The sequence below is a fragment of the Cervus canadensis genome, chromosome 16, assembly GCF_019320065.1.
Source record: "Cervus canadensis isolate Bull #8, Minnesota chromosome 16, ASM1932006v1, whole genome shotgun sequence".
NCBI lineage: Eukaryota > Metazoa > Chordata > Mammalia > Artiodactyla > Cervidae > Cervus > Cervus canadensis.
In genome coordinates, this window is record NC_057401.1 from 2,461,277 (window position 1) to 2,479,098 (window position 17,822).

The following is a 17,822-nucleotide window of genomic DNA, read 5'->3' on the forward strand; positions in this document are numbered from 1 at the left end:
TTGCAATATTAGAGCCCTCAGTGAAAGCACTCCGAGTATCCTAAGTCTGTTCCATGTGTCATTCCTACCCAGATCAGTCCCCAACTTGTTTCATCCAAAGCATTTATTTCTTGGGTAAAAATAGCAAGGCTAATCTCATCAATTATTTTGATATTGAGAATATCAATATTTAATATCCATATCAATATTCTCAATACAGGGAGGAAAATATACATACATAGATGTAGATACATTCAGTAACAAGCAGATGACGGCAGGTTAATTTCAAATGAAAGGAAGAAATGGAGAAATGAGCATGGCAAAAAGAGCTAGAGACTACATTAGACCAAAGCTGAAAATAAGTCGGCAACGCAGAGGAGTACCATTAGGAGAAAAAAATGCAGTTTGGGTTTTCAGTTACAGGAAAGTATAGTGATACTGTATAGTTTGACCACCAGGACTCAGGTGTGATCTTTCCTCAGTACTATGCGTTACTCTTACACATACAGTTCTTCTCAGCTACTTACTCATAGTTAATTTTGCTCAGTTAGTAATGTGTTTACTACCAAAGATCCTCGCTTCTTAATACACATTTTAAAAACTGAGTCTTAACAGGACTGTATACCCCATCATACAGTCAATATAATTTGTGTGTTTTACTAATGAATTTAAAGAAGAAGGAAAGAACATTTGAATACATATCTCATGTTTTTAAAATAACTTTTAAAATATATAATACACATCTTTTTTGAATTTTTATAGAGAATTTATATATGTATATATCAGACTGTAGTATATTTGGGTTGAAAAACATTAAGTCCAAGTTTAGCCACGACACTTTTAAGAAGGATGTACAGAAAAGGAAAATGAGTCAAAGAAAAGTTGCAGAAGTGATTAAAATTTTGGAAAATAGATCCAATAAGAAGGCCTTTTTGCACTTTGAAAAGCAAGACTAAATGATAATGACTGTCATTAGGTTCAGGAAGGTTTTGTACACGAGACATACTGTTCCACTATTCACCTGAGTAAGCGAACTGAATAAAAGTAAATAGAAACAAACTTAAAAGAAAATCTAATTGTTTTGAAGAAAGAAAATGTGCAATTTGGATAATGAAATGCAGTTGAATAATGAAATGCTCAAATAAACATCTAGTCTCCATCTGGAAATTTCCCATGAGAATAAATAATTTTTTCTCCTCTTTGATTTTGCCATCCACCTGTTTGAAAGCAGAAGAATCTGCTAGGTAAACTTGGGAGGTTGTAGATAAAAGGAGATGCCTCTGGCTTCAAAAAATTAAAGTGTCGTAACAAGTATTGCTAACAAAGAATGTATGCCTGAGAATATTCCTGGTGGCCCACAAGGTTGAGTTCCAAAATTATGCTTTCTTTTGGGGGATTTGAAAGGGAGTCATGTGACTCATAGCTTTCAGTGACTTGGATGTGAGATAGGCTTTGACCATCCAATCTAACTACTTAAAATTGTGCCTTTTCAGAAATTAGAGAAGAAACAATCCCATTTGGAAAACCAGAAAGGGGAATAGGGCATAAAAAGTGAGTGATTAGCTGTATATTGATCCAATGTCTCTGTGATCTTCGAGAACTTCTGCATCTACAAACCGGTTATCTCTTCTTTAATAAGCCCAGACTAGAGCCATGGGCTAACCAGTCTTGACAGTGAAGTGGTTCATACTCTGCATTCATGATGGGCCTGCTTCCTATTCAAGTCAAGGCATGAATTTTATTCAAATCCTCAAGGAATAGGATTTCACACTTCATCACCCAAATCTCTATCTTCATCTGTAAATTTCTCCTCCTACCCAATACAGAAACTTAGTTCACTTACTGTGTAGAAAATTATTAACATAGCAAGCCTGAGACTGCTGTCCTTTAAAATGGTCTCTTTGAAAGGTGACCCTTAGTTGACATCTGGGAAATTGGATTCGGGGAGAGTTCTCCTTATTCCCTAATTAGTTAGAGTGGCTCATTGGGCCTAATCTATTTGTACAAACAATATGGTTTATGCTGAACACCTGCTTCTCTTCTGGGAGTCTGGAATTTGGGATCATGCTAAGCAAAGGGGTGACTGTGTGAGCAGCCCCCAGGTAAAATCTTGGATACTGAGTCTCTAATGAGCTTCTTGGTAGACAGCATTCCACACTTGTCACAATTGCATGCTGGAAAAAATTAAGCATGTCCTAGGGAGGACACAGGGAAAAGACTCTTGGAAGTCCATGTCTTGTTTTCTCCCCTTCAGGCCATGTGCTTTTATTTTCCCTCGGTTGATTGTTTTTTATATCCTTTTGCTATAATATATCATAGCCATGAGTACCACTGTATGCTGAGTCCTATGCGTTCTCCTAGAAAACCACTGCATCTGTGGATGGTCTTAGGGACTCCCAACTCACATGCTTTGGAAGTGCTGTGCTGTGCTGTGCTTAGTCACTCAGTCGTGTCCAACTCTGTGTGACCCCATGGACTGCAGCCCGCCAGGCTCCTCTGTCCATGGGGATTCTCCAGACAAGAATACTGGAGTGGCTTGCCATGCCCTCCTCCAGGGGATCTTCCGAACCCAGGGACCTAACCCAGGTCTCCCGTACTGCAGGTGGATTCTTTACCATCTGAACCACCAGGGAAGCCCAAGAACACTGAAGTGGGTAGCCTATCCCTTCTCCAGGGGATCTTCCTGACCCAGCAATTGAACCAGTGTCTCCTGTATTGCAGGTGGATTCTTTACCAGCTGAACTACCAGGGAAGCCCATGCTTTGGAAGAGAGGATCCCAAATCTGGCTGATCATCAAATTCACTGGGAGAGCTTTGTAAACAATAGATTTCAGAGTCTCACCCTAGACCTATGGACTCAAGATCTATATTTTCAGAGCTCTCCAGATATTTTTGATGTCAAGTCAAATGGGAAGACAGATGCCAAATGCCTTGGTGGAAAAGACAACAGCTGCATTAAAGCTATATTTTTTAGGAAAAAAATACAGTGTGTTTCTCAAATGGAAGAGGAGTCCAACTCAATATGATTATTGAACATAAATAATGTATACAGCAGATAGAAAGCAAAATTTTCTTTTGTCTCATGGAATCTTCTATATTAGCGCCAAGAAGGAACAGGACAGCTATTATTTCGGATAGGCCGCAACATGATAAAAAGACACCCAATGAAAACATATGGTTGAGGAGTTAGGAAGGCATATGGAGGATACAGCAATTCTTCATTGCAATTCCTGGTTTGTGAAACACTAAACCTCAACAGGCACAGAAATGAACTAAAAACATTCACATGGAAGGCAAAGAGTTAGACTGCATGCAACCAAAGACTTTGGCTTCTGCAATGGGTTGAGGAGCAGTAGGCTTGAATTAGGCTTGAAGGTAGCTCTCAGGGAGGCTAGGGGTATGACCCCAAAATTTCATCAAGAACTCTCAGAGCACATGGAACTCTGCTTAATGTTATGTGGCAGCCTGGCTGGCAAGGAAGTTGGGGGAGAAGGGATACACATATATGCATGGCTGAGTCCCTTCACTGTTGTCTTGAATCTATCACAACATTGCTAATCAGCCATACCCCAATACAAAATAAGAAGTTTTTTAAAATAAGAATTCTCAGAGTGACTAAAGAAGAAGATTCAATTGAGAAGTATGAGATCATCAAAGTTGTGACCTAAAAGGTCATCTCCAAATTCGAACTTCTATTTCATTCTTAGGGCCTCTTTGAGCTGGCTTACCAACTTACTCTGCATGTGCACCAAAAGCAGGTCTTGCAAGTTTAGCCAGAATCCAAATTACAGTTAGACTTCCCTGGTGGCTCGGATGGTAAAGAATCTGCCGGTAATGTGGGAGATCCAGGTTTGATCTCTGTATCTGGAAGATCCCTTGGAAAAGGGAATGGTTACCCACAAGTATTCTTGCCTTGAGAATTCCTTAGACAGAGGAGCCTGGCTGGCTACAGTCCATAGGGTCGTGAAGAGTCGGATATGACTGAGCAACTGACTAACACTTATTATCTTCTGGATTACAACAGTTGTTTAATTTCCAAATTTTAGAGGTAGTCTTGAAGCTGGCTTTTCAGGTTGCAAACGTTATGACATATTTAACCAAAAATGTGGATATGTTCTCATAACATACAGAAGCATGGCATGACTGATGAATAACAGTTGGTTTTGATGGGAGATTTCTTTTTAGGGGAAGTAGGCAAATATGTCCCTGATGGATTTTGCTTTTCAATAACAAGTTATTGAACCAATTCGCCAAAATATATCTTGAAGCATCAAAAGCCCTCATTCATAAATCAAATCGTATTGTGGAACAAAACAAAGGAAATGGGAAAGGATGACAGGGGAAAGTGATAACCACAAATATCACCAATAAAAGTTAGATGCTGTGGCATTTAGAGCTATGGACCTTAGAATGTAATAATAAAGTGAATTTTCAGAATGTAAAGGAGTCTCAGGAGAAAGTATCCATTTAAAAGAATATGAGATGTACCTTTTCTGGGTTTGTATGTTTTTTACATCCTAACAAAACATTCTTATCCATTTTATAGAAGGAATCACAGGCAAATTTTCAACAATGGAAATAGGTCTTTGTTTTATCTACTCTTATAGTAATTGAACATAACTTACCTAGTTATCTTTTTTCCACAAAGAATCCAATTCCAAACCCTTTTAACATATCATGAAAGATTAATGCAGTTTCACTTAGTGTAGGAGCCCAGGAAAGAAAGTCGAGAGATCTGGGCTCTGCCATTACCTTAATCTCTGTTTGCCTAAGTTCACTAATTTGTCAAATGAAACAAAAATATTTGCCCTTCCTGCCTCACAGGTCTGTGTGTGTGCCATGTGCTCAGTCGTGTCCAGCTCTCTGTGACCCCATGGACTGCGGCCCACCAGGCCCCTCTGTCCATGGAATTCTCCAGGAAAGAACACTGGAGTGGGTCACCATTTCTTCTTCCAGGGGATCTTCCCAACCCAGGGACCAAACCTGCGTTTCCTGTGTCTCCTGCATTGTCAGGCAGGTTCTTTACCTGCTGAGCCATCAGGTTTGTGATAGAATTAAAAAGGAGATTATAAATATGAACGTATTTTGGAAATGTGCAATAGAAGTGGGTCCTAAGTAATCTGACATATGCTTATGCACACATTACATACCCTAGAAAATCAGAATTGGGATATAGCTGGGACATCATGACAAGCAACAAGCCTATATGACATTTTAGTAGCTAATGGTCAGAGGCATCAGAGGATGCATCCAAGAGCAGACAGTACAGAGCAGGACTGGAAGGCGTGTCGTCTAAGCCCAGCACTCTCTTCACTGATTCGATTACCTCCTCAGACGGTTCTGTGCACTGCCTGTGCACACACGGGATGGCAACATTACAACGTCCACAGCATTGTTATGAAAAGTCACACCCTATTCAGATTTAAAGTTATCATCTGTGGTCTATGTCTCAAAGATCTCTCTCAAGCTGCCAGGACTGTCCTACCCCCAGAAATTTTTGGCAGAGTATATCTCTGGAATCTTTGCTACCAAATAAGATCATTCTTCCCTAGAAAGGACTTTCTGCAGCCATTTTTTAGCACATAGGATCCAGCTTTTCACCAGTTCCTTCTAAAAGCCCCTGCCCACACAACATGCCTCTACCCAGCTAGCTGCTCCTCAAACACAGTTAGCAAGAAAATCCTATTTCATTTCTGCAATGGTGAAAGATCTCGGATCATGAATCCTCTCAGCACAGGCGAATTGTTTTAAAAATGCATTTGTATGTATAAGCCATACCTTTCATTGCAATGAATCTTTTGCATTTTTAAAGGTAAGTTGTGTAGTCTGACACTATAAATGGTAGAAAAGGTATTTCAAATTACCTTCCATTTGCTTACTTTATTAGCCAAGAGAGTACATAAAGGGCAATAAAGTTATATCTTTATCAGAAAAGCTCACTGCACTATCACCACTGTTGTCTACTCAAAGTTTTATAATGTTTTCCAAGTAGAACAGAGGCATAAAATAACTTTTATTCAAACTTCTACTAGCGGAAATTATTAAGAATAATTACCACAATGCAGTCCATCAGTTTTCTCATTTCTCATTTTAGGCATTTCTCTTCTTCCCAGACACTTTAGATAGACTTGATATTATGAGTCACACAAAAGGACAGGAGCCCATGTGTGTAAATGAGAGCCAATAGCTACAACCTATTAAGTGTCAATCATATACTAAGCACCTAGCCTACGCTGTCTCTCACCCTGAATGTACTCCTATAAGGTAAATGCTGCTAACCCATTTTGCAGATAAGAAAAACAATGATTCAGTGAGACTGACTGCCTGGCTCAGTGTTACACAGTTGGTGAGCAGCAGGGCTGAGGTTTGAATCCAAGGTCTATTTGGTCTCAAGACCCATGATTTATCCATTATATCATACTGCCTCCCCCTTACAATGAGCTGTTAGAAGTATTCAGAATCTGGATCCAAATTAGATGATGCTATGGGATGAAACAAATTCAAACAGTGAGAACATGACTCCTTCAACCACTGTATATTCACTGAAATTTCCGTCTCCAAAGCCAGTCACTCACGGATGACGAGAAAAGGCAAACTGACCCTGTGAGGAGTCCAGGCAGCGCCCTGGGGAGGTTGGACGGTACGGCTCTGTCTGAGCCAGCGTGGGTCTGAGCCCCGGCTCTGCCTGCTGCAGTCAGTTATGTGACTCAACCTCCTTCAGCCTGTTCCCTTCTCTGTAAGAAGGGGACAGCCTTGTAGGCTGGCGTGATACAAAGTGTACAGTGTACCGAACACCATACCTGGCATATACTGTTGCATGCTTAATAAATGATATCTATATTTTATTAGAGCTTTAGCTGTTAGGTTGTTGTATAAAAAATAAAGGACAGCTTACTAGTTTAAAAAAAATGACAGCTTCTGGTTTAACTGGTTTTTGTTGGCACCTAATGGCTCTAGACTTATTGATTTAAGAGAGACTTAAAAACAAAGAGTGGCTCTCAAGCACTGGATTTTTACTTTCAAGAACAGATGCTCTTGTTTAGACTCAGCTAACACTGAAGTTTAGTTGAATAGCTCAAAAGAGAACCTACTTGATTTCTCTTTCTGGTTTGAGTAGGAAACAGGTGCTTCTAAGAGTGTGAAGATAATGAGTGTGAAGAGTGTGAAGCCTCTAAAATTTCTAATTAATATGTCAGACCCTAAAATGCACATCTCATCCTTTTTTATTTTTACGTAATAAAGTTTTAGCTGTCATTGCCACCATTCCCACATTTAAAAAAAAAAAAAAACAACTCTCCTAAATAGGATTATGTACTGAAAATAAAGTAGTAGCCTGGCTACATTCCAAGATGAAATGGAGACCACCTCTCAACAGGGATCCTGCCCAAGGAAGGTCTCTCTACTAGACTTTCAGTCTTTTTGCTTATGGCTTAATCCCAGAGAAAATGCAGCTGTCCTCTTGGAAAGATAATCCTCAAAACATCTACCCCAGGATGAATGAACAATGGGAAACATTTGAACAAAGAAGTGAAAGGTGCAAGAAGCTGCCGGGAACCTTGGGCTTTGGAAGTGACAATTTGACCAAGGGCTGGCACCACATAGCTTCATTTCAAGGTTAGTGTCCCCTTGGTAGCTCAGAGAGTAAGGAATCCACCTGTAATGCAGGAGACCTGAGTTCTACTCCTGGGTTGGGAAGATCCCCTGGAGAAGGGAATGGCAACCCACTCCAGAATTCTTGCCTGGAGAATTCCATGGACAGAGGAGCCTGGCAGGCTACAATCTGTGGGGTCGCAAAGAGTCGGACACGACCGAGTGACTAACACTAAAATCCATAGTTTGAGAGAAGCAAAACTAAATCAAGTCTTTGTGGGAGTTTTTGCCAAATATCACCCACAGCGCTGGATCTTGATAGTTACTTTTAGGCTTAATTTTCACCTCCCTTTCTCTCTAAACAACTCAAACCCCATACTTTGTATCAGTATATGCCTTTTATTAAAAAGCTCTGTAACTTGATCACAACTGTAATTTTACACCTCCTTGAAGCATTGGTTGGTGACTGTCATTCCATGAGATAGGTACTTCCTTCAGGCAAGAAGTCTGTCTGCCTTTATTCACTGGACATCTGCAGTGCCTAGCAGAGCAACTCCCACATAAAAAGTATCCAGTTAACACTTACTGAATGAATGAATACATTCATTGAATCCAAGAAAACTGAACCGAATTCTGTCCGTAGAGATCAGAGCTGTTTCTCCAAGCACCCCTCCTTGGAGTCAGAATGCCTGATTTTGAGACTTGGCTGAGGTTTATTAGCTGTGTCATCTTAGTCAAATTAGTCCTCTCTGTATGCCTCATCTGTCAACTGGGGATGGTAATAGTCCTTACTTTCCTGGGCTGTTATCAGTAGAAAATGAATTAAAATAAATGCACTGCTTAAAGCAATGCCCTGCACACAATAATGCCAGAGTAAATGTAACCTATTGTTGTAGTTCTTGAAATATCACTTTGGCTAGATGATCTGGGAATAAAAGGTATTTTTAGTCAAATAATTTTGAAAGATATAGGATTAAATAAAGTTAAAGGGATTCCTTTGATGCAGGAATTCTCAGAGCTTCTAATATGTAATGTATATGATGAATATCTAAGAGGGAAGTATAATACTCAGTGTTTCCCAAAGGTTTTTTACAATAAAATCCTTTTTGTGAATAAAATATATTAGAGTATCTTATGGATATGCTATAGAATACACTTTGGGAAATGCTGAATTAGATTCTATAGTAGCAACATAGCAAGAAACAGAATTGGGGACCAAATATTTTTTAATAGTTTAGGTATTGAAGAAATCCTGACTATACCAAGAAAGTAACTTTTCCTTAAAATCTGATTAATGAGACATTAAAATATATGAAAAAAAAATCTAGCCTCAAACTTTTAGAGCCCAACATTTCTCCTGGGCCAAGGTAAGAAGTCCCTGTAGCCCCTGGAGCAGAATCCGTGGTGGAAGTGCAGTGCAGCCTGTGTAAGAGCCCAGGCACACGGAAAGGCAGAGTGCCCCGTTCAGTGGTTCACACTTTGGAAAGAAGTACATTGTGCATGGCGATGTGCGGTTATAGAGTCTGCCCTTCTCCTTTTGCGCCCTTAACCACACCTGCATTAGTTTGCTGGCTAATGACTTAACCACACCTGCGTTAGTTTGCTGGGGCTGTCATAAAAAAGTGCCACAGACTGGGTGGCTAAAACAAAACCTAATTTATTATTATTTTTAAAATTTACTGTCTGCTGTTATTTTTTTAAGTTACTGTTATTATCATTTTTTAACTTTTTTGGCCGTGCCACAGCATGCAGGATCTTTTCCCCAACCAGGGATTGAACCCATGCCCCCTGCAGTGGAAGCACAAGGTCTTAACCGCTGCACTGCCAGGGGAGTTCCAACAATAAAAATGCGTATTCCCACAGTTCTGGAGGTTGAAAGTCCAGGATCAAGGTGACCACAGGGTTGACGTTGCTCCCTGTCTTATTGGTGGCTCTCTTCTCCCTGTGGCTGCACATGGCCTTCCCTCTGTGTCCAGTTCCCACATCTGTGTCCTATTCCCTCTTCTTACAAGGACAACTATCACACTGGATTAGGCACCACCCAAATGACCTCATTTTAAATAAGTCATCTCTCAAAAGAGCCTATCTCCAAACACAATCCTACTCAGAGGTACTAGCGGTTAGGACTTCAACAAATGAACTTGGTGCTGGGATGGGAGGATGGGCCAGTTCACCCGTAACACCAGCAAAGCTCCCCTCACTGGCCCTCTAAAAACATAAGGGGTTACTCTGTGTCCTGGTGAATTTCCTGCACTACAAATATAAAAAGGGAAAATTGTAAGCCCTCTGCTAAATCTATCACCCTCATTACTTGCCCAATTTTTCTCCAGCCATCAAGCTCTTAATATGCTTCCCCCAAACCAAAAGACTGCCTGTGAATGGGGCCCTTGTGTGCCATCCAGTGTCCCTTTGAGAAGAGCGGCAGTGACATGAATATTTCCCAGCTGATGGATCTTCCTGACCCAGGGATTGAACCCAGGTCTCCTGCATTGCAGGCAGATTCTTTACCATCTGAACCACCAGGGAAGCCCTGATTCCCAGCACCCACCTTTGAGTGCTTTGGTACCACCCTACTCACCCATCTTTTCCAGACCCAATTGCCAAGGATCTCCCATCACAGTACAGGGATTTAAACCCCATAGACTTCGGAAGATAGGCCCAGGTGGTGTAAAATGGGGGTGCGTTCTCTTACAACCGAAGAAACAGAGGACACTCATGATGCACTGACGGTCTCTAGGTCTGGGAACAGCACTGCATCAGTAGAAGTCTCAGTTCCTAACGCAGCAAAGACCACTGTCCTGAAAGGGTGAGGAATGGGCCTCAGCAGCTCCTCTCAGAGCTGGGACCTGGCTGGAGGGCATGGCAAGGTGTTTGGTTTCTGTAATGGAAAGCAAGAAACTTTTTTTTCTTTTTAATTACCTTGTTACGTGATAGAAGTCATAAGGTATAAGAAAAGTATGAAAAGTTGCTTTTTTTAATACCTGACCTTCTGATAGCCTATATGTTTTAGGGACAGATAACTTCCTAATGAGACTTTTTTATAATAAAGCTTTCATTGCTTTGAAAAATATTAACTTTTCCAGTTCTTCCGGGTAGATCAAACAGACCCTGCAGTTATAGTTACAATATCCTAAAGATTTAGCTTCTCAGTAATAATGGGTAAGAGCCTTCGCATTGCCATGGGCCAAAACTATATTATTTGAAATGAAACCTCTCATAAATATCCAACTATGAAGTCACTATCTATCAACTGCTGCTATATAAACAGGACAGAGCTAAATCTCTCAGCCACCAATATCAGAGCTGCCACAGAGAATGATTTTGTGTCCAGAACTCACAAATGAAACAGGATCTTGCTCTGTCAGCTGATTCTATGAAGCCAAGTTTGGTCTGGGTAGCCACAGTGTAGCTACAGCGATGGCCTGAGAGTGTCTGAATTCTTCATTCAATTCCATCTTTTCCTAAGAGCTGAGACCTCCCTCAGCCTCAGTTGCTCTCTTCTGGGTGGTATAAAATGTGTGACCAATTTTCTAGAAAGAATACTGTAGCTCCCAGTGTCCCACTTACTATCTCTCCTTTTCTAGAACATGCTCCATATCCTGGTGATGGTGTCAAGCCCTAGACTTCTGCCCTCACTCTGCTCTGAGCACTTACAGATTTGGTTTACTGTCGTTTTGTTCAGCACCAGAAATGCTAGCAGGAGGTCTGTGGCCTGAGCTTTGAGAAGCATTGATGGAAACCATGTGAGGCCATTGATAGAAGGTACTTCTGTGTTTATCTTCTCACAACCTCTGATCCTGGCCTGGAACAGAACACTCACATGATATCAGTGTGATAATCTGAACTTGATTCAAGAATTTTTTCAAGCCTAAGATTTTTAAGTAAGGAAGTAACATGATTTAGGTTTTAGAAACTGAATAGGAGTAGCTTAGAAGCTGGAAGCAAAGGAGTAGAGATCAGAATCAAGGGGGCTAATTGTACCTCCTCTAATTAAAATTCAAAAACATATTATAATAGCCAAGATTGACATAACACTTATGATGTGCCAGACCCTATTGTAAAAGTTTTCCTTGTATTAACTTGTTTAATCTTCATTACAGCCTAAAAGTTAGGGACTATCATTATCCTATTTCAAGATGAGAAAATGGAATTTAAGAGAGTGTAAGCCACTTTTTCAGGGTCACGTGGGTAGTGAGTGGCAGAGGTGTGATTCCCACTGGCCATCTAGCTTCCCAATCCAGTGTACAAATCACTTTCGTGTGTATTACCTCAATTAGTCGTCATCTCCCACCCCTCACAGCCGCCCAGTGACAGGCCTAAGTGGGGTGGTGGCCCATGTGCCGGGGCTCCTCCCCCTGGCCTGTCCTACCTAACTTCATTTAGGTCAGGCAACACTTCGCTGTTGCCCAAATTTATCTGATCTCCATCTTATTTCAAGGATTCTGGGTCAACTTGTTGGCTTTAATGGCTTAATGTGTTGTTTGGACGAGATGACCCATCCTCTCTTTCAGCAAATGTGTATTGAGCAACCACTATAAGCCAGGCACTATGCTAGGTGCAGAGGAAATATAGTGATCAGACCATCAAAGAAATAACTACACAAAACAAATTATCATTACAGATCTTGATTAATGCCATCAAGAAAATAAATAGGATTGCATCTACAGGACAATGACCCAAAGGAGAGCTTCTTTGTTATTGAGAATTTCAGGTACTGAAGCAAATCACATAGGGAAGATATTTTGGGATATTGGTGACCTTTGGGACATTGGGCCCCTAAACATACCACCTTTTTTGTAAAAAAATAAAACAAATTTCACCACTCGCCAACTTAGAATCCTTCAGTGGTTCCTTTGAGCCTTCAGGATAAAGTCCAAATCCCTGAGCATGACTCACGTGGCACTCCATCATTGTCCTTTTGCCCACCTTCCAGACCCAACATTGTGTCAATCCATTTCCCCACCCATTTCACACTCAGCTCTGACCATACTCAAGACTAATCATCACATCTTGCCCTGTCCACCTAGACTGCCTATCCTCCTTCCCCATAAGGTCATCTGAGTAACTTCTATTTATCTTTTGAAACTTGGTCTAGAGTTACCCTTCAAAAAGCTTTCCCCACCCTAGCCAGGGCTTGTTAATGGGGATCCCTTAGTGTTATTGACTGAATAGTTCAGTTCAGTTCAGTCGCTCAGTCGTGTCCGACTCTTTGTGACCCCATGGACTGCAGCACGCCAGGCCTCCCTGTCCATCGCCAACTCCCAGAGTTCACCCAAATCCATGTCCTTTGAATCAGTGATGCCATGTGCCCTCCCCCAAATTCATGTGTTGAAGTCTTAACTCTCAGCATGTCAGATTGGGATGGTATTTGGGGATAGGGGTCTTTAAAGAGGTGAAAGAAGTGAAAGTCACTCAGTCATGTCTGACTCTTTGCAACCCCATGGACTTATGAAGTCCATGGAATTCTCCAGGCCAAAATATTGGAGTGGATAGCCTTTCCCTTCTCCAGGGGATCTTCCCAACCCAGGGGTCCAACCAGGGTCTCCTACATTGCAGGTAGATTCTTTACCAACTAAGCTATCAGAGAAGCCCTTTAAACTACTTTAAAGAGGTAATTAAGTTAAAATGAAGTCATTCTGGTGTGCCCTATCCACTATGACTGGCGTTCTAATAGGAAGAGATTAGGACACAGACACACACAGAAAAAAGACTATGCAAAGAAACAGCAAGAAGGGGGCCATTAGCACGCCAAGGAATAGGGTCTCAGAAAAAAAATCATCCCTGTGATCACCTTGATCTTCCAGCCTCCAGAACTTCAGAAAATAAATTTCTGTTGTTAAGTAACCCAGTCTATGACACCTTGTGAAAGCCCTAACAAACATAAACTGTGTAAGCCTTAGCAATAAACCTGATTCACAGACCTAAGTCAAGAAACCTCATCTTTTAAAAACTTAAATCTGAGTGTTAAGCTCAGGGCTGGGCATGTCTGTCGTAAACTCTCAATAGGTGTTCACGGAATGAATGAACTTTGTATTCTTCCTGTGTGGAGGGCATTTTCAATGCAATGTTACTCCTAAAAACTGGAAAGCCGGCTAGAACAGGGGAACCATCTGAGAAAGGCTGGCTCCCTCTGAGGGAGAATAAAGGAGAGCAGCACTAAGGTTCCCACTGCAGCAATCAGGGTTTGGAAAAACAGAAGGTTACAGAGGCACCCCCCGAGGCACAGATTTGTGCTATTTCCCAAGCCTTTCAAACACATTTAATTGTGCACATGGAAAAAAATGGCATCATTATTTAATCCAAAATATAATAACAACAATAGATGGCTCATGCAGGCACAGAAGTCCCCTGCAGAGAATTTAATGTGTGTGTTGCCTTACCCACACTGTCGGCCAAGGCAGTGAGAATGGAGGCCTGCCCGCTCTGGGAAGAGGGAACATGGATGCCTGTGGTTGTTATAACGGCAAAGGGGGCGGGGAAACAAAAGAAAAGCCCACAGGAATGGCTGCAACTCCACTTAGGACTAATGCATATCTTTATTTTCGTCCTTGGCAATAATCCGAAGAAATATCTGACGCTGCTGAAAGACTGCTGCCATCCCTGGTAGATACTCATCAATTATTATTAAGTATTGCACGGTTCAGGTCAAGATATAATATGTCTGAGAAAAACCGTGGCACCTCCTTTTAATCTTGCGTAGAAAACAATTAAAGTATATAGAGCACATTATTAAAATATGTAAAATTTATAATTTAATTATAAGATTGCATAGCTTTATGATCTAATAGTTCTGCTGTATTTTGCATATTAGTGAACAATTGCTTTCTTAAAGCACACAGTAGAATCATTTACTTGATGCTGGAGAATAAGTTAATTATGGATTCCCTGTATATGACTAATGGATTTAATAATCACTTTACTGTAAAATTAACTTATACTTCCCTGTGCTTATAGCACTAATGATGATATTCATAAAAGTTATATTTTTTAAAAAATGTAAGATTGGCACAAAAAGAGAAACCAATGTACAACTTCGTTTTAGAATCAGCAGTTCTAAATAGATAGTTCAGAGCCATCAAGGCCCTCTTCTTGCTCCACAATAAATCATATACACCCTCTCCACCCCCCACCCCTCCCACCAACCCTGCCTCCATTGGCTTTATTAAGGGTATTTATTTTATTTAAGGGAAGACGGAATGCTTGCCAGATGCATTTACTGAAGCTCCTGATTTTTTAACCTCTGTTGTGGGTTACAATAAGGATTATTCACTTACATCCACTTCATAGAGCTCTGGGAAGCCCCATATATGCTAAGATCACATTGGGATCCCTCTTTTTTTCCTCAGTTTTAGTTCCTTGAAGCCACTCATTTTTCTCCTTCAGATAGAACAAACAGTATCGGTGGAAGGAGTACCAGGAATGCCTTTAAGTTTAAGAAGGAGAGTCCTTAGCACTGCTTTTCTCAACTTTTATCCTTCCTTACCACTGTAAGAAAGGAAGAACAGAACTAACACCATGTTTGAAACTGCCTCTCTCATTCTTTAGCCTATGTATTCTATTATTTTAGCCCTGCACATCAAGAGTTAAATCTTAGAGGAATATTGCTTGTGCCCAAATAGCTCATTAGGTTCCCTGAAGAAAGTTCTCATACCATGGTCCCAGGTTAGTTATGGCTATTACTTGTGGTAGATAGATTTACTTCCAGCCTAGAAACTGTGCGAATAAGCAGAGATCAAAATAGTAAACTGCAAACAACTCGAGGTTTTGCAGGAGCCCTGTGATCCAGCGTACATGAGCAAGTGGAGAAACGAAATGTTACGCTTTCCTTGAAGGCCAGGTGGTTCTAAGAAGTCTGTGGTCCACCTTTATTCTTTGACCTTGAACCCTCCTGCTTCCCCTTTCCCATTAGTATAAAAGAAGCCTGAATTCTATTCTGAATTAAAGTGGCTCTTTAAGACATTAATCTGCCATCTTCTTGGTTTCCTGGCTTTTTGGATAAAGTCACTATTCCTTGCCCCAACACCTTGTCTCTCAACTCATTGGCCTGGCAAGCTGTGAGCAGTACAGACTTGGACTTGGTAACACTACCACCACCACCATCACCATCCTCATCACCCACACTTCCATCATTACTACCACTACTACTATCACCATCACCACCACCACCATCACCACCACCACCACCACCACCACCATCACCACCACCACCATCACCACCACCACCACCATCACCACCATCACCACCACCACCACCATCCTCATCACCCACACTTCCATCATTACTACCACTACTACTATCACCATCACCACCACCACCATCACCACCACCACCACCACCACCACCCCACCACCCATCCCTCATCACCCAACTTCATCATTACTACACTACTACTTCTCACCATCACCACCACCACCATCACCACCACCAATCACCACACACACACACATACACCATCACCACCACCACCACCACCACCACCACCATCAACCACCACCATCAACACATCACCATCACCACCAATCACCACCCCACCACCACCATCACCACCACACCACCACCATCACCACCACCATCACCACCACCATCACCACCATCACCACCATCACCACCACCACCATCACCATCACCACCATCACCACCACCACCATCACCACCACCACCATCACCACCACCATCACCACCACCACCATCACCACCACCACCATCACCATCACCACCATCACCACCACCATCACCACCACCACCATCACCACCACTACCACCATCCTCATCACCCACACTTCCATCATTACTACCACTACTACTACCACCATCACCACCACCATCACCACCACCATCACCACCACCACCGTTACCACCACCACCACCACCATCATCACCATCATCCTCTGGGCTATTCTTTCTCATGGAATTAAGCAGTGGAAGATCTGGATTTTATTTCCAGATCTGCCAGCTTACCAGTGGAGACGACCTTGGGTGGGTCATTAAACCTTTTCAAATACGTCCGCACAGCTCCAAAAATGAGAAAACTGATCGCTACTAAGTCGGAATGTGTTTTGTATACTGTCAAGTCCTAAATACAGCAGTGAATTATTATGGTTCCCTTCCTAACCAAATGTGCATCCTCCCTCCTCGACTCCCCCTTGCCAATTCTGTCATGGAAATGTAAAAATTCTGGAAGAACTATGGCTTACACTTTGGTATTACTGCACAGAGCTGTTCACAAAGTATGTGTTTGCTAAAAGCCTGTTAATGAATTGATTGAAAGAGTCTAAGTGTTTAATTCACTCCCTGAGCACTTCAGGGGTTGTAATTTCCTTTAGGTCAGAGACTCGAAGCTATAACTGTGAATCCTTGAATCTCTGTACTCCTGCCTCATGTCTCCACCAATCTCTTCCAGTATAATGCTCTGCTGAGAGTGCAGAGTTATAAATGGTGATGACAAGCTGCCAGGAAATGTGACCTATCCCCTAGTGGGAGCTCAGGAGATCTAAGGGTACCATTTCTTGCTCAGCCTCTGGGTTCTTCACAAAGGGCCAGACATTGGCTTCCTCCTCCTTAGCACACTGTAGGAGTAAACTAAACTTCTTTTTGAAACACTGAATTGCTTTGACAAGCAAGAAATCCACGAAATTTTGCTTTTATTTTATTCATAACATCTATAACATTACTAGAGGGAAATTTTTAAGCTAAATTTTCAAGATTTCATTTAAGTCCTTCTCAGTTCATTAAAACGTAGCTGATAAATGGTAGGTTGAATTAAATGTTGCGATCTCTTTTAATACCTAGACATTTTGTTTGTCTAATGAGCTTTATTTATAACTTCCCTTCATACTTCCACTTCCCAGCCACTGTCTAGTCACTTTTGTGGCAACTGGAGTGATTTGTTTATACTGATTAGTCATAAAAAATACTCAGGGTACTCCTTTAAATTCATTTTTCTCATAAAAAGTATGTAGCCCTGAAAACTCCTCACCCAAATTTATGCCCTTTTCTCTTCATCCACAATCTTTGGCTTTTGGCCTAAAGCAATGCTTCTGAGACTGAAATGTGCACACAAGTCACTCGGGGAGCTTGTTAAAAGCTCACTTTGACTCAGATGGGGCCTAGATCCTGCATTTGCAACAGACTCCCAGGTGAGGCAGGTGAGTTGTCCACACTTTAAGTAGCAAGGACCCAATTTTTCTGTGGATCAGCCTCGAAAAATCCCTTTTTAATTGTATACCTAGAAAATTTGTATTATATAATTTTT